Here is a 14,913-nt window from a genome sequence, read left to right on the forward strand (position 1 = left end):
GGTAGTGTCAAATACTCATGGATACAGTACCCATTGCCATACCTACAAGCAAGGTCGGACATCAACCTTCCTACAACCCTTTAGTACCTTCCTTTATAAACTGGAACTAGATTTGACTCACTACGTAGCTTTAATTCTCCTTCCAATTTCATACAAGAGATCCATTGTGTATTGGTAAAAAGCATCATTAGGTCCCTGATCTTTTATTTTTTAGTTCATTAAACCCTTGATCTTTTATTTGGATACATTAAGTCTCTGATCATTTATTTTTTATCTCATTAAGTCCTTGATGACCAAATTAGTAAGTTGTGGACATGCAATTCTATTAAAATGACGTTATTAACTTCATTTGTATTCGAAATTATTAAAAAATATATTTTTTTCAGTTTAAATTAAGGTTTTTACAGTTTTCCTATAGTTACTTTATACATCCAAAACTGCTTTCAAACAGTGAAAAAATACAAATTTCGAATCCAGGTGCAATGAATAACAGTTGTTAACCGAATTTTATGGTCAATTTTACCTTTTTTGGTCATCAAGGGCTTAATAAGACAAAAAATAAATGATCAGAGGCTTAATGTATTCAAATAAAAGATCAAAGGCTTAATGAACCAAAAAATAAAAGATCAAGGGCCTAATGGTGTTTTTTGCCTAATGTATTTCTACCGAGACAAGCAAATTCCTTTATTGGACACCTCAATCCCAAGAAAAATTTTCTAGGAACCAAAGTCTTTCATTTTGAATTTTGATTTGCAATGCTTTCCTTTCTTCCCAGTCATTTTATGTCGGGGTGTGCATCGATACAGTTTAAACTGCATATCGAATTGAACTGATCGAATTTGGTAATTTGGATTTTTGGTTCGGTTTTTAACAAAGTAACCATTACTTTGTTTTTAACGAAGTAACCATTATTTTGTTTTTTTCACCATTAGCTGATGAGATAGAAAATTAATTCAGTGGTGGAAAATAAACAAAATCATCACAAATGGTAGAAAAAATAAAGTAATAAAGTAACTATAGTGTCTATCATATATATACACTATCTTACAAGTTTTTTTTTAATATTATTGAGATAATAAGCTGGTAACTCGTGATGAACTTCTGACCGGATTCCTTCCCTGCGGGGGGGCGCCGTTGGGTTCGACGGGGGGAAGCTCCGATGCCAAAGTCAGTATTGGAATAATGAATAAACTGTATTGACAAAAGAGAGTTTAAGGTGAGAATGTGTGTACCTCAATAGCTTGGAATGCAAACTATTTATAGTCATATAGTTGTAACTCCTGGAAACTAGAGAGTCTCCATTAATGCCTCATTAATGGCGGTTACTAATCTCATTCAAGTATGACCGTTAGCTCATTAATGGGTTATTAGTTGCCTTTATCGGGAATCTGCTATAACCGTTCGATGGGCGGATCAAGGCATGATGGTGGGTCTCTCGTAGGTTTGACTGCGAATGACGTATGGTGGAATCTAAGTGATTCGCCATGTGGATGGCTTGTTTGATACGCCATTTCTCTCTAGATCGCCTGAATACGCGATCGTTCGGTTAATTTCCCTTTTAGTCCCATAAATTATATCTGGTTGTTATCAGAAGCCCCCCCCCCCTAAGTTTCGTTAAAGTCCTTTAGGGCTTTTGCACTTCCTGACACGCCGTCATGATGAATTTGCATTAATCGTCACTCTGTTCCAGGCCATTCACTGGGCGACAGGTGTCTTAAGCGCGCGGCTCGAGGTAAGTGGCGATACCTTCTTCAACCTCTCTTTTTCTCTTTCCGCTTCATTTGTTATTTTCCTGCTTGTGTTTTCTCAGAGTTTTTTCGGCGTCAAGAAGCTTCAAAAACTTCCGATTTCCATGTAAGTGAAACTTCTCGTCCTGTTTCTGGGTTTTTTTATGAGTTCCTCTTCTGGGTCTACTATTGAACTCTTTAATTTAACTTCCCACTCCGAGCCTTCTTTTAGCTGGTCTTCTTCTGAGGACTGGAGTTTGTCCGAGAGTACCTCTAGTTGTGATTTATCGGAATTAAGTGACACGATGAGGGAGAGTAGGAATCGTCGTTCTTGTTAGTTAGAGCCTAGAACCTTTCCGTCATTTTGACCCAAACTGCTTCGGCGATAGATTCTAGGAGCTTTTCCGGTATGGAGGCTTCCCCTTCAACCACAATTAGGAAAAAGATGCCTCGTGCGGAGTCTACTCCGTCTCGCATGAGCGCTGCGGATCTGGCCGATTTGGCGGATCGCTATCCATGGATCAAAAATTATGAGACCGAGCTGGCGGCAGCTCATCAGCGACCCGCCTGTCCCCCTGTAGGATATATATCTATGTATAGTAGTCATGTGGAGAGAGGATTTCGTCTTCCTCTTCCTCAGATGATGGCGGATATCCTAGAGTTTTTTGGGATCACAGTCTGCCAGCTGCATCCAAACGGCTGGTTGGATATTGCTTTAGATTGTTGCTTAGCTTCCAACCTAGGGGTAGTCTGTAATCCTCATGTCTTCCGGTCGCTTCACAAACCCTCGAAGCGTAAAGCCGAGTCTTTCTAGCCAAATGCAAAAGTTATTCGCCCTTCTGCGATAAGATGTCGAATGTCCATCTCTGGGACGAAAAATTCTTCTTTATTAAGGTGAAAAAGAACGAACCCCTGGGATTCCCGTTGGTTTGGAACGCCAAACCTCTGCACATGGCTGGAGATTTGCGTATACTGACTGATAGTGATGAGAAAGTGGCAGATCTCATGAAAAGCATCAAGACAGATGCCTGGACGTACGTCGATGCTTTGGAATTCATGATGAATGACATTCCTCTGGTCCGCCGTGAGGGGGATGTGATTACTTATGTGAAGTTTACTCAACTTGATGAAGGTAACTTTGTTTCTTTCTTGAACCTTGATTATTTCGTTGTTCCCTTGTCAGGGGTTTGTCTGAGGCCAGTCGCGCCCTTGTAGAGATGCGTAAAAAACAGAAGGAGTTGGAGGCCCAAAAAGATACGCAGGTGGCGGATCCCAGTAAGAGCTCCAAAAAACATCCTTTTGAAGGCGTCGCGGATCCTCCTCTTAAGAAGAAGAGATCCACCGCTGCTGGTGGAGTAAAGTTACTAGCGGATGCCATGAGAGCTGAGAAGCCTAGGACGGAGCTAGAGCAGGTATATTTACTTTACCATTTTTTCCTTCTTCTGCCATGGATCTTGATTTTGACCTTCTAATTCTTGCATAGGTGGTTAAGCCCGATTTGGGAGGGTATTGGTTCTCCAAGTATGGTGAAAAAGGGTCTCTGAGGAATGAGTCGGTTATCAATGATCTTGACGAGGCCCTTGTTCAACTAGGCGAAGTACGGGAGAGTCAAAATAAGTTCTCCGGATCAGCCCATGTCCAGATGGGGAAAATAGAGCTCCTTAAGGTAAGTTTTATTTTCCTCAACTTACATTTTTGGATGAAAGAATGATCTCCTTTGGGGAGATTTTGTTTTTTGAATCGTCTTTTGCTTTGCCAGGTGTATACGCGCATGCGTGCTATGGAGGCGGATCTACTCTAAGGGGTGGCGGATAAAGCGACCATGAAAAGGCTAGAGAAAGAGATTGTCGTGGCTAATGCAAATGCTGCTTCCGCCGTCGCCCTTAATGAAAGTAAGGACGCAGAGATCCGTAGCCTAAAGGGGAAGATAGAGGAGATGGAGGAGGATGCTAAGAATCATAAGGCTGCCTTGTTAAACATGGAGATCATGGCGGGCGAACGTGCTTATTACTATGGCGAACGGATCATGGCATGCGTTATGCTTTCCTACCCCGAGATCGATTTTGTGGACCCGGAGTATATGGTCCCCGAGGTTGAGGATTGCATTAAGTATGGCAATATACCGAACGTTAGGGATTTCATCCGTGGTCAAATTCGAAAGGAGCTGAGCGGGTCAGTCGAGGAGAGCAAGCCTGTTGTTGATCTTGAATCAGATGACCTTAGTGAAGCATCCCAAGAGGCGGGTGATAAGAACAACGATTTGATAATTGATTGTACGGTTCCCCAGGAGGGAACTATTATTGCGGAGAACGAGGTTCTTCTAGAGGGCGCATCTTTAGAGAAGGACGCTAAGGAGGATACTCATGTAAATGTTTAGTCTTTAAATGTAACTTAAGTACAATTTATTTTAATCCTTTTTTTTCAACCATTATCTTTACTTTACGATTTATATCTTTCAGCAAGTAAATTTCTAGGTTTTAGGACTTGTGTTGTTGGTTCAAGGTAGGTGGCCAGCCGTACCCTGAAATGTGAGCCTTTTTTAAGGCTTTGAAGCTTTTATTACTTTTGAGGAAGTTAAGCTGCCTTAGCCGATCGATTTGCTTCCTATCTTTGAGGTGAATCGATCCGCCACTAGGACTTGAAACTCTTCTTTAGAAAGAGTATTTTGAGAGTGTAAAGATCTCACGTCTGAGAAATGTTTTAACTCTATCTCCGACGATGATCAATCATTTCCTATCGTTGAGGTGGATTGATCCGCCCCTGAGATTATTCTCCTATCTTTGAGGAGAAAGTAGTTATGCCATGAAAGCATTATCCTACTGTGGGAATGTGTTCGTTGCCTCCCCTTTTTGAATCTGGAATATTTATATTGCTGCAAAAAAAATACTTAAGGAAGAACTTGCAAGATGAAAATTTCTCTTTATTAAATGGCGATTCGCCTTATTACAACAAATTGGTCTTATGTGTGAGCCTCGTTAAAACCTTTAATAAGAAAAACCATATGGGATAAAACCTTACTAAAGGAAAAAGAGTACTCAAGACCTTGGTTACATTTTATTCTCTGGCGAAATATTTACGGAGGTTCTGAATGTTCCACGTCCGCGGTAGAATGTTCCCCTCCGTATCTTGGATCTTGAAAGTGGCGGGTCTAATTTTGGTGACTATTTTGTATGGTCCCGTCCAGGTGATTCCTAACTTTCCTTTGCCTTTCGCAGATTGAATTTTGTCCGCCTTTCGAAGTACTAGATCTCCTGGGTTTAAATCCATGAGCTTGGTGTGTCTATCATGATAGGCTGCGATCCTCTGTTTGTAGGCTGCCATTCGTGTATACGCTTTCTCCATTTTTGCTTCTAGTTGGTCAAGACTTTCCCTCAACCTTTGGTCATTCTTATCTTCGCAGTAGAACAAAATTCTATCGTTAGGGACTTGAATCTCTATGGGGATCACAGCTTCTACGCCATAGGAGAGGGCGAATGACGATTCACCTGTTGCTGTCCGAGGAGTGGTTCGGTATGCCCATAGAACACTCATTAGCTGATCCGCCCACTTTTTATTATGCTCCCCCAATCTCTTTTTTTATGCCCTTGACGATCGTTCGATTTGTAACTTCGGTCATTCCGTTGGAATGGGGGTAGTAAACAGAGGCGAACCTGTTCTGGATGCCTTGCCTTTCACAGAATGCTCTGAACTCTCCACAATTGAACTGTGTCCCATTATCAGTGATAATCGTGTGGGGGACTCCGAATCTTCCAACGATATTGTCCCTGACGAACTCGACCATCCACTCTGCGTTTATGGTGGAGACAGCTTCGGCCTCTACCCACTTCGTAAAGTGGTCCACAGCTACTACCACATATTTCCTTTGTCTCCTGGTAGGGGGAAAAGGACCAACAATGTCGATTCCCCAAATGGCAAAAGATCATCCTTCGATGATGGGCTTTTGTAGGTGTTTAGCTATATGAGATTCATTTACATGAACCTGGCAATTATGACAGGTCTCTACCAGTTTCTGAGCATCAAGTTCCGTTGTGGGCTAATAAAATCCCGCTAACCTGGACTTTTTTAAGATGGAGGAGGATGCTTCATGGGCTCCGCAAGCACCTTCGTGCAATTCTTTGAGGATCTGTTGTCCCTCTTCTACCGTCACACACTTCAACCAAAGCTGTCCAAAAGATTTTATGTACAGTGATCATTTATTATGGAGAAGTATGCTGCCTTTCTTACCGTCCGCCGGGCTTCCTCTTTGTCTTGAGGCAAAGTTCCGTCTACAAGATACTGGCAGATCGATGATCTCCAATCTTCCACGGCGGATGTAAGAAAAGCTATAATTTCTGAGACAAATGTCGGCTTCATTTTCACCTCGAATGGGCATTATAGATCCGCCCACTGATCCTTGCTAGAAGCCAGTTTAGTCAGGTGGTCCGCTTCTGTGTTTGATCCCCGAAGCATATGGACTAGCTCCCATTTGGTTTCTTTGATCTCGAGGTAATTTAATAGCTTATTGACCTCCTCTACATATTTGGCCAGGGTTTCATCTTTCACCTCAAAGTTTTTGATCACTTGGTTGACCATCAGCTTGGAGTCGCTATAGATCACAATCGGCTCTGTTGTGATCTCTTTTAATAGGCGTAGTCCCAATATTAAGGCCTCATATTCAGCGGCATTATTCGTCGCAGGGAATGCTAACTTCGCAGCATAACGTAACTTGATATAATGTGGCCCTTTTATCACTATGCCTATCCCTGCACCTTCAGCTGAAGAAGCACCATCGGTGTACATCGTCCATTCTTCTACCTTTGGTTTAGGGAGATTCATACCTTCTTCAGTGAATTCGTTCACAAAGTCTACCAGGACTTGGCTCTTCAGGGTGGATCTACCTTCATAACGGACATCGAACTCGCCTAGACGGATCGCCCATTCCATCGGCCTCCCCGAAGTTTCTGGATTTTGTAGTACCTTTCTCATATGGATGTTGGTACGAACAATGACCGTGTGCGCTTGAAAATAAGGTCTCAGGCGGATCGAAGTGGTCAGCACAGCCAAAGCCATCTTGTCCAGTTTTGAATACCGAGTTTCAGCATCTTTTAAGACATTGCTTACGTAATAGATCGGATATTGTTGGCCATCTTCTTCCCTTATCATAACTGTGCAAACTGCCTTATCAGTAACAGAAACATACATGTAAAGATTCTCACTTTCCAAAGGTCTGCTCATCAGAGGTGGTTCTGAAAGGAAGCGTTTGATCCCTTCGAAGGCTTGCTTGCAATCTTCATTCCACTTGAATGCTTTCTGTTTTTTATCACTTCATAAAAAGGTTGGCATCTACGAGCAGAACATGAGATGAATCGTCCAAGCACTATGATCCGCCCATTAAAGCGTTGCACCTTTCTGACATTTTGTGGCACCTTCATGTCCAGTACAGCCTTAATTTTATCTGGATTGGGACCTACCCATTTCTGGTTGATCATGTATCCCAGAAATTTTCCATGAGTTGCCCCGAAAGTACACTTCTTAGGATTCAGCTTGATGTTGTGATGGCGAATGACTCCTAGGACCTCTCTTATGTCCTCTGCATGCCTCTCCATGGTGGTGCTCTTAATGATCATATCGTCCACATAGACTGAGAAGTTGTCACCTTTTCTTCCTTCGAATATTTTGTTCATCATCCGCTGGTAAGTAGCTCCAACGTTCTTGAGCCTGAAGGGCATGACCTTAAAGCAATAGGTCACCTAGTGTGTTACGAAGGAGGTCTTGATCCTGTCAGATGGTTCCATCAGGATATGGTGATAGCTAGACTTCTCATCTGTGAAGGAATACATTGCATGTCCTGCGGTTCCATCAACTAGGATATCAATACAAGGCAGAGGGTAGTTGTCTATGGGACAAGCTTTGTTAAGATCCGTGAAATCAATACACATACGGTATGATCCACCTGCCTTCTTGACTAGGACCACATTTGCCAGCCACTGCGTATAAATAACTTCTTCAATGGCGTCCGCCTTCCTTAGTTTAGAAACCTCCTCTTTGATTACTTTCTGTCTCTTTAGACCATGGTTCCTCCATTTTTATGCTACAGGTACTGCATCCTCGGTGATATTGAGTTTATGAGTGATCACATCCAGGTTGATCCCTGTGAGGATCTCATCTTTCCATGCGAACACATCCTCTGACTCGAGAAGAACCTTTGTAATGTCCTCCTTGATCTCTTCTTTTAACTCTCTGGCGATTCGTACCTGCTTACCCTTCGCCATGAGAAACATTTCCGTATCTCCAAGGGCCGTCGTAATGAGCTCTTCTTCTTCTTTGTCATCATTAGACTGCGGTCGAATCGACAGGGATGCCGAATATGTCTCCTGAGCAACTTTCTGGTTCCCCTTGATCATCATACCTCCCTTGGCTGTAGGGATGTACATCGTCAAATGGCGTATCGATATGAGAGCCGCCACTTCTGAGATAAAAGGCCGCCCTAAGATGATGTTGTATGGCAATTGACCGTCCATGATGGAGAACTCCAGATCTCCCATCCACACCTGATCTTCGTCTGCTAACTCGCATTCCAGTGTTACTTGGCCCTTTGTCTGGATTGTGTGACCTGTCACTCCCAGAATATCTACGATGGTGGTCTCAATTTGAATAGGGTCAACCTTGAGTTTCGCGAATGCTCCCCTAGTGATGACGTTACAAGAACTGCCCGTGTCTATCATCACTCTCTTTATTTCCCATCCTTCCACCATCATAGTGATGACGAGAGCGTCTGCATGTGGGGGGATCGCTGGACCAACATCTGCAAAGGGGCGATTGAGGGATGCTCCATCAAGAGCGATGGTTTTCACCTTCTTTACTGTAGGCTGGTATCCTGGTCCGCCAGCGATAACATAAATGACCCCCTTGGCTTTCTTCTTCGTCTCATCTCTGGGTTTGTCACTATCTCCCTTTTTATCACCCTGGACGAACCTGTCCAGTTTTCCTCTCTCGATAAGCCTTTCAATCTCCCTAGCCAATTCCCAGCACGCATCTGTTTCATGACCATTCCTCTTGTGGTACTTGCAATAATTCTTGGGATTTCTCCATGTATTGGTGTACTCTCCCCCTTTTGGTTCGGGGTATGAAATGCTCCGTTTGTGCTGGTTGTTCTCTATCCACATTAGCACTTCGCTTTTGGAGGCGTTCAATGGTGTAAACGATGGCATATATGCTGATTTGTTCCTAGAACCTCTTCGCCTATTTCGGGAGGATGAGTCAGGGAGTTCTTTTTCCTTATCCTGCCTCCGGGATTCGCCTTTTCCTCTCCTGGGTGAAGATGCCGACTCTCTTCGGATATCATCGACCTCCATGAAATCTTTGCACCTTTCTATCAGCTCCGTCATATTTTTTGGTTTGTTTCTGATTAGATCCTCATGTAAGCTCTTGCATGTTGTATTTTTTACTAGTGCTTCCACTGCTATAGAGAGATCCACATCAACAATTCGGATACATAACTTATTGAAGTTATCGACATATTCCCGGAGGGGTTCATTTTCTTTTTGCTTCAGCTCGAAGAGCTTTCGCGACTTAACCACTGGTGGACTGCATCCTGTGAATTTCGCACAAAATTCCCTACTTAATTGATCCCAGCTGTCTATCGATCCCAGGGGAAGAGATTGGAACCAATCATAGGCTGGACCCTTTAGCGTGGTGATAAACATTCGACATAGCACTGCCTCGCTTGCACGGTTAAGGCCAAGCAACATATGATACTTCCTAGCATGAGCTTCAGGATTATCCTCGCCAGAGTAGCCTGGTATGTTGGGAATCTTAAAATGCCTATCCGTTTCTTCGGCTTTGATCCACGCAGTGAAGGGCGATTCTCTATTGGCGAACGGGTTATGCCTGGCATTCTCTTCGTTCTGCCTGCATACCTCCGCCCTGATCTGATCCGCTATTGAACCTTGACCCCTTCTTGGACGTCTCCTACTATACGATTCGCTTCGCTGTGAGGAAGAGGAGCTGGATCCTGATGAAGGTTCTAATGGTGACCTTCCTCCACCGTCGTCACGTCCCCTTGGTGGAGATCGTCCTCAGTTACCCCGATTTGGTGGCGGTTTTTGCACGACCTGGCGAGGTGATCCAGCTTGGCGTTCATTCCCCCTTCGTTCGGGTGGTGGGGGTGATCTTCCATGCCGTGGGGATCTGGTTCTACGTCTATGGTGAGAACGGGATTTGGACCGTTCTTTCCTATACGATCTGGTCTGTCTCCTACGCCTGTGACCATCACGTCTGCCCCTTAAAGGATCCATCACTGTGTCATTTTGACCCGCCAATGTTCCGGTTGGAGGAGCTCGAGATCCGCCAATAGTGATCCCTAGATTTGTGTTCCTTGGGTGAGATTGATCATTCATATAACTTCCCTCTGGTATATTAGGAAATAATTGTCGGTTTAGTGGTAACGAACTAGCGAACACTGGATTAACAACTGTTGAATCTACGGGTTGGGATAGAAAAAATGATGAGTCACGGCGAGCATTGGACCCCACATAGGCGTTTTGCCATTGTGATAGGGTTGGCCTTGGCAGTTGACGACGATTTAGCGGGAAAATAGCTCCTTTCGTGGGTCCACCTACATCTTGGTTCACTAGATAGGATCTTAATCGACCTTCCATAACGGGTCCATGCTCTCTCCCTATGGTACCTGCACAGATATCCCAAAAGGATTCTAGCGATATGTCTCTTTCGTCATGGATGATTGGTGCATTGGGATCAACTCGGCCAACGTTTGTAGTAGGATTGATTGATGGTGGTATGGGTGGTATTGTACTTCATGTTGAGGGGTTGGACCCCCCACTTGCCATGTTTAAATCGTGAACTAAGTCCTTTTTTTATTAGGACTTCCACCTTCACCGCACTAATTGGTAATTGGTGATGAACTTCTGACTGGATTCCTTCCTGCGGGGGGCGCCGTTGGGTTCGACGGGGGGAAGCTCCGATGCCAAAGTCAGTATTGGAATAATGAATAAACTGTATTGACAAAAGAGGGTTTAAGGTGAGAATGTGTGTACCTTAATAGCTTGGAATGCAAGCTATTTATAGTCATATAGTTGTAACTCCTGGAAACTAGAGAGTCTCCATTAATGCCTCATTAATGGCGGTTACTGATCTCATTCAAGTATGACCGTTAAATTATATATGGTTGTTATGATAAGCTAATATATATATATATATATATATATATATATATATATATATATATATATATATATATATATTGGAAGTATTTCAATTTTTTTTTTTGTTGAAATAAATTTAATTAGGAAATATAGTAATTTTTATTTGTTGTTTTTAAAACTGAACCGAACCGAACCATCCAACTGACTTCTTTTCTAGTGGAATTTTATATCAAAATTACAAAAAACAATTGGCCTATGCAGGTTTCAAACCTGCGACCTTCGTGTTATTAGCACGACGCTCTAACCAACTGAGCTAATAGGCCTAAATGTTTTTCAAACTGATTAGTATTTACTAATAGCTTCTTATTTATCTCAGTAATTTTTGGAATGCAATGAAGAATCCAAATAATAAAATGCTAGGAATACACGGTAATTTTTGGAATGCAGTTTTTATCAACTACTAAATAGACGCATTAAAGTTTATTTCATACATAGAATCTCATCTCGATATCTCTAATTTAGACGACTCGGTTTGATATCCACAACATTAAAACAACTAGCATATCTTGTTATGCACATCAATTAAACCATATAGTTAGTATAATATTGATCAGGAGCTTGATCCTTTAAAAAGATAAAGTTCAAGAGTTTAATTCTATATTTTTTTTTTTTTTGCCAAAATTAAAAATCAAAAGTTTGGGAATCCTTTTTACCAAACTTTTATGTGATTTACATAATTCATGATAAGTATTGCTCTATCTGGTTTTTATTATACGTGCTTTAATATTTTTTTATTAAAATTAAGAAAATGACTTATATTTTCTCGCCTAAAATTCTACTTTTTATGTAAACATTATTTTTTTAAAATATTATACCCTTAATTAGAATTATTTACATTAATATGAATCATCCCTTACTATCAATAAGCTGAAATTTAGTTTTTTTTTCTTACCATAAGTGCATTAATAACATTAAATAGGAAAAATGTACAAAAATATGTCTAACGTTTACAGTTAGGAGTAATTTTACATTTAATGTCTAAAATTAACGTTTACAGTTAGGAGTAATTTTACAATTTTTTTTTTTTGAATAAAGGAATCATCAATTAAGAATCAAAGGATAAAGAATCAGTACAAATGCACTCCTCTAACCAACTAGGGAGTAAGAAAGACACATAAGAGCTAGCATAAGAACAAGCGTTGCGAGCAATATTGTGCGCAACCCTATTCGCTAACCTCGGTACAAATGACACAGAAAAATCAGGCCTAGATTGTAAAATGATCTTACAGTCAAGTATTATCTGACCATACTCAGATAAATCAACACGATTTGAATGAATACTATCCGCAACAGATTTGGCATCAGTTTCAAAACAAACCTGCTGGTACCGCATCGAGTTAATCCATTGAAGACATTGACGTAAAGCTAGAGCTTCAACAAATTTCGGTTCCGCTCTCCCCTCACAATGAGAACTATATAATGCCATGAATCCCCCATCAGAGCCCCTCAATACAGCTCCAAAACCACATTTATTAACATCCATGAAGATGGCAGCATCCAAATTACATTTCCAGGTACCTACATATGGTGGACTCCAGATCGTTTGACCTCCCCTCGACTCACTGCTGTGCGACGAAGACGACAAAGGTCTCGCACTCTGCGCTTTCAACCAGTCCGCAAACCAGCCCTTCACTCTTCTGATTAACACAGCCCAAATTTCCTCTTTTTGATTCCAAATCAACATGTTCCGTTTTTTCCAAATACACCATACTACAAGAACAATCTTACGAATTTGTACCTCAGATGCCGTAGAACAGAAATTGAGAAACCAATCACTAAAAGCTTCGTTCCCACATACCGGTACAATAACCTCCGCTGCCTCCCAACATCGAATTGCATCCGAACAACCTAAGAATAGATGAAAATCATACTCAATTTCTGACGGGCAATAAATACAGGATGACGCAATCGGAACATGTCGACAAGATAAACGCCACCGAGTCGACAAAAGGTTGGAACACACTTTCCATAAAAACATACGAACCCGAGGAGGAATTTTTAACCTCTAAACAGCATCCCAACCATCCTGATGATTCATTGTTTCATTATGAACCTCAATAGCTCTATAACCAGATTTCGCGGAGTAAATACCATCTTTAGTCCAATGCCAAATCAATTGGTCACTGCGAGTAGAAAAAGGTACAATTAGGTTCAAGATTTCAGCAGCTTCACTTGGGGTCAATAAACTCACAATCTTACCCCTATCCCAAATACGAGTTCCATCGATAAACAAATCCTCCACCTTAAGGTCTTCAGCACCCATTGGACACAAAGACTGAATTTTAAAATTTTGATTACCAAGAACCCAAGGATCACTCCAAAAACTAACCTACCTATCTGAACCGATAGACCATCTTAAACCAACATTCAAGACTGACTTTGAACTCCACACACTCCTCCAAACATAGCTGGGGTTATTGCCCAATTCAGAGGAAAGGAAAGTATCATTAGCAAAATACTTAGCTTTGAAAATACGACTTACCAATCTGTGTGGATTCTGAATAAACTTCCAGCCTTGTTTTCCCAATAGAGACAGATTATATTCATGTAATTCTCTATACCCAAGACTACCATTCTTCTTCTGCTTACTCAATCGCTTCAACTAGCCCAATGGATATTTTGACTTCCATTTGCTTTTTCCCCCACCAGAACGAATTCATCATGTGCTGGAGCTCCTCACACAAAGCCCGTGGGATCAGAAAAGTACTCATACAAAATACAGGAATAGTTTGACATAATGATTTGAGTAATACATCTTTACCAGCCATAGATAAACACCGGTAGCTCCAACTACTCAGACGTTTTCTCAACCGATCATGAAGAAATGCAAAAATAGCAGATTTAGATTTACCAATTAACGAAGGTAATCCCAGATAACGACTCGTGTCCAACGGATTATGGACCTGTAGATGATCAGAAATAGCAATCCTCAAATCCCTGGAAACGTTACTGCTGAAATGAATTCTAGATTTGCTATGGTTAATAGCCTGCCCGGAAGCTTCCTCATATCGAGCCAGAATATTACTAATCGTCTGACACTCATCCAGATTCGCCCTAAAAAATAAGAAACTATCATCAGCGAACAGCAAATGCCTCACACTCGGGGCACCCCTCTTAACACGACACCCGTGTAAAGCACCCTCTTGTTCAGCCTGTAAGATTAAACGAGAAAGAATTTCAGAAAATAAAATGAATAAGTATGGTGATAAAGGATCCCCTTGCCTAAGCCCCCGTTCAGGTTTAATTGGTCCGACGTTCATGCCACTACTAACAACTTGATAAGACACCGTCGAAACACACATCATTATCCATTTAATCCATTTATCCTGAAAACCCATTTGAATCATGACATCTCTCAAAAATTGCCAATCAACCCAATCATACGCCTTACTGATATCCAATTTAAGCGCCACCTCACCAAACTGACCCCTGGTATTTCTTTTCATATAGTGTAGAGATTCAAACGCAATTTGCACATTATCCACTAACGATCTACCCGGAACAAAAGCAGATTGTGATTCAGAGATGATATCAGGCAGAAAAGATTTGAGACGGTTAGCAAGTACCTTAGCAATGAGTTTATATAGGACATTACAAAGCGCAATCGGACGGAGCTCAGACATCAGTTTCGGGTTCTCACATTTTGGAATCAACACAATAATAGTGTCATTAAGTTCAGCAGGAAATTCATTTCTATCGAGCCAGCCTTTGCACGCATTGAAAATCTCAGGACCAATTAAGTCCCAGTACTGCTCATAAAAACCAGGAGATAGACCATCAGGTCCCGGCGATTTGTCAGCGCGCATTTGAAAAATAGCCTCTTTAAATTTAGAGATAACAAACGGGGCCGTTAATTCTCAATTCACTTCATCCGTAACAATTCCGAGGCATTACCGACATAATATCATTAGGCTGATAATTGGATACAGCAAACAATTGACTAAAATAGTTCAGTGCAATTTGCTCCATTTCAACCTTTCCTT

General features: G+C 41.6%; 1 non-coding gene across 1 annotated transcript; it reads right to left on the reverse strand.

The window, feature by feature from the left end:
• Positions 1 to 11,119: 11,119 nt before the first annotated feature.
• TRNAI-AAU (transfer RNA isoleucine (anticodon AAU)) lies at positions 11,120 to 11,193 on the reverse strand. Its single transcript has one exon. It is a non-coding gene; the product is annotated as a tRNA-Ile (tRNA).
• Positions 11,194 to 14,913: the final 3,720 nt, after the last annotated feature.

This window comes from Euphorbia lathyris, chromosome 10 (genome assembly GCF_963576675.1).
Source record: "Euphorbia lathyris chromosome 10, ddEupLath1.1, whole genome shotgun sequence".
NCBI lineage: Eukaryota > Viridiplantae > Streptophyta > Magnoliopsida > Malpighiales > Euphorbiaceae > Euphorbia > Euphorbia lathyris.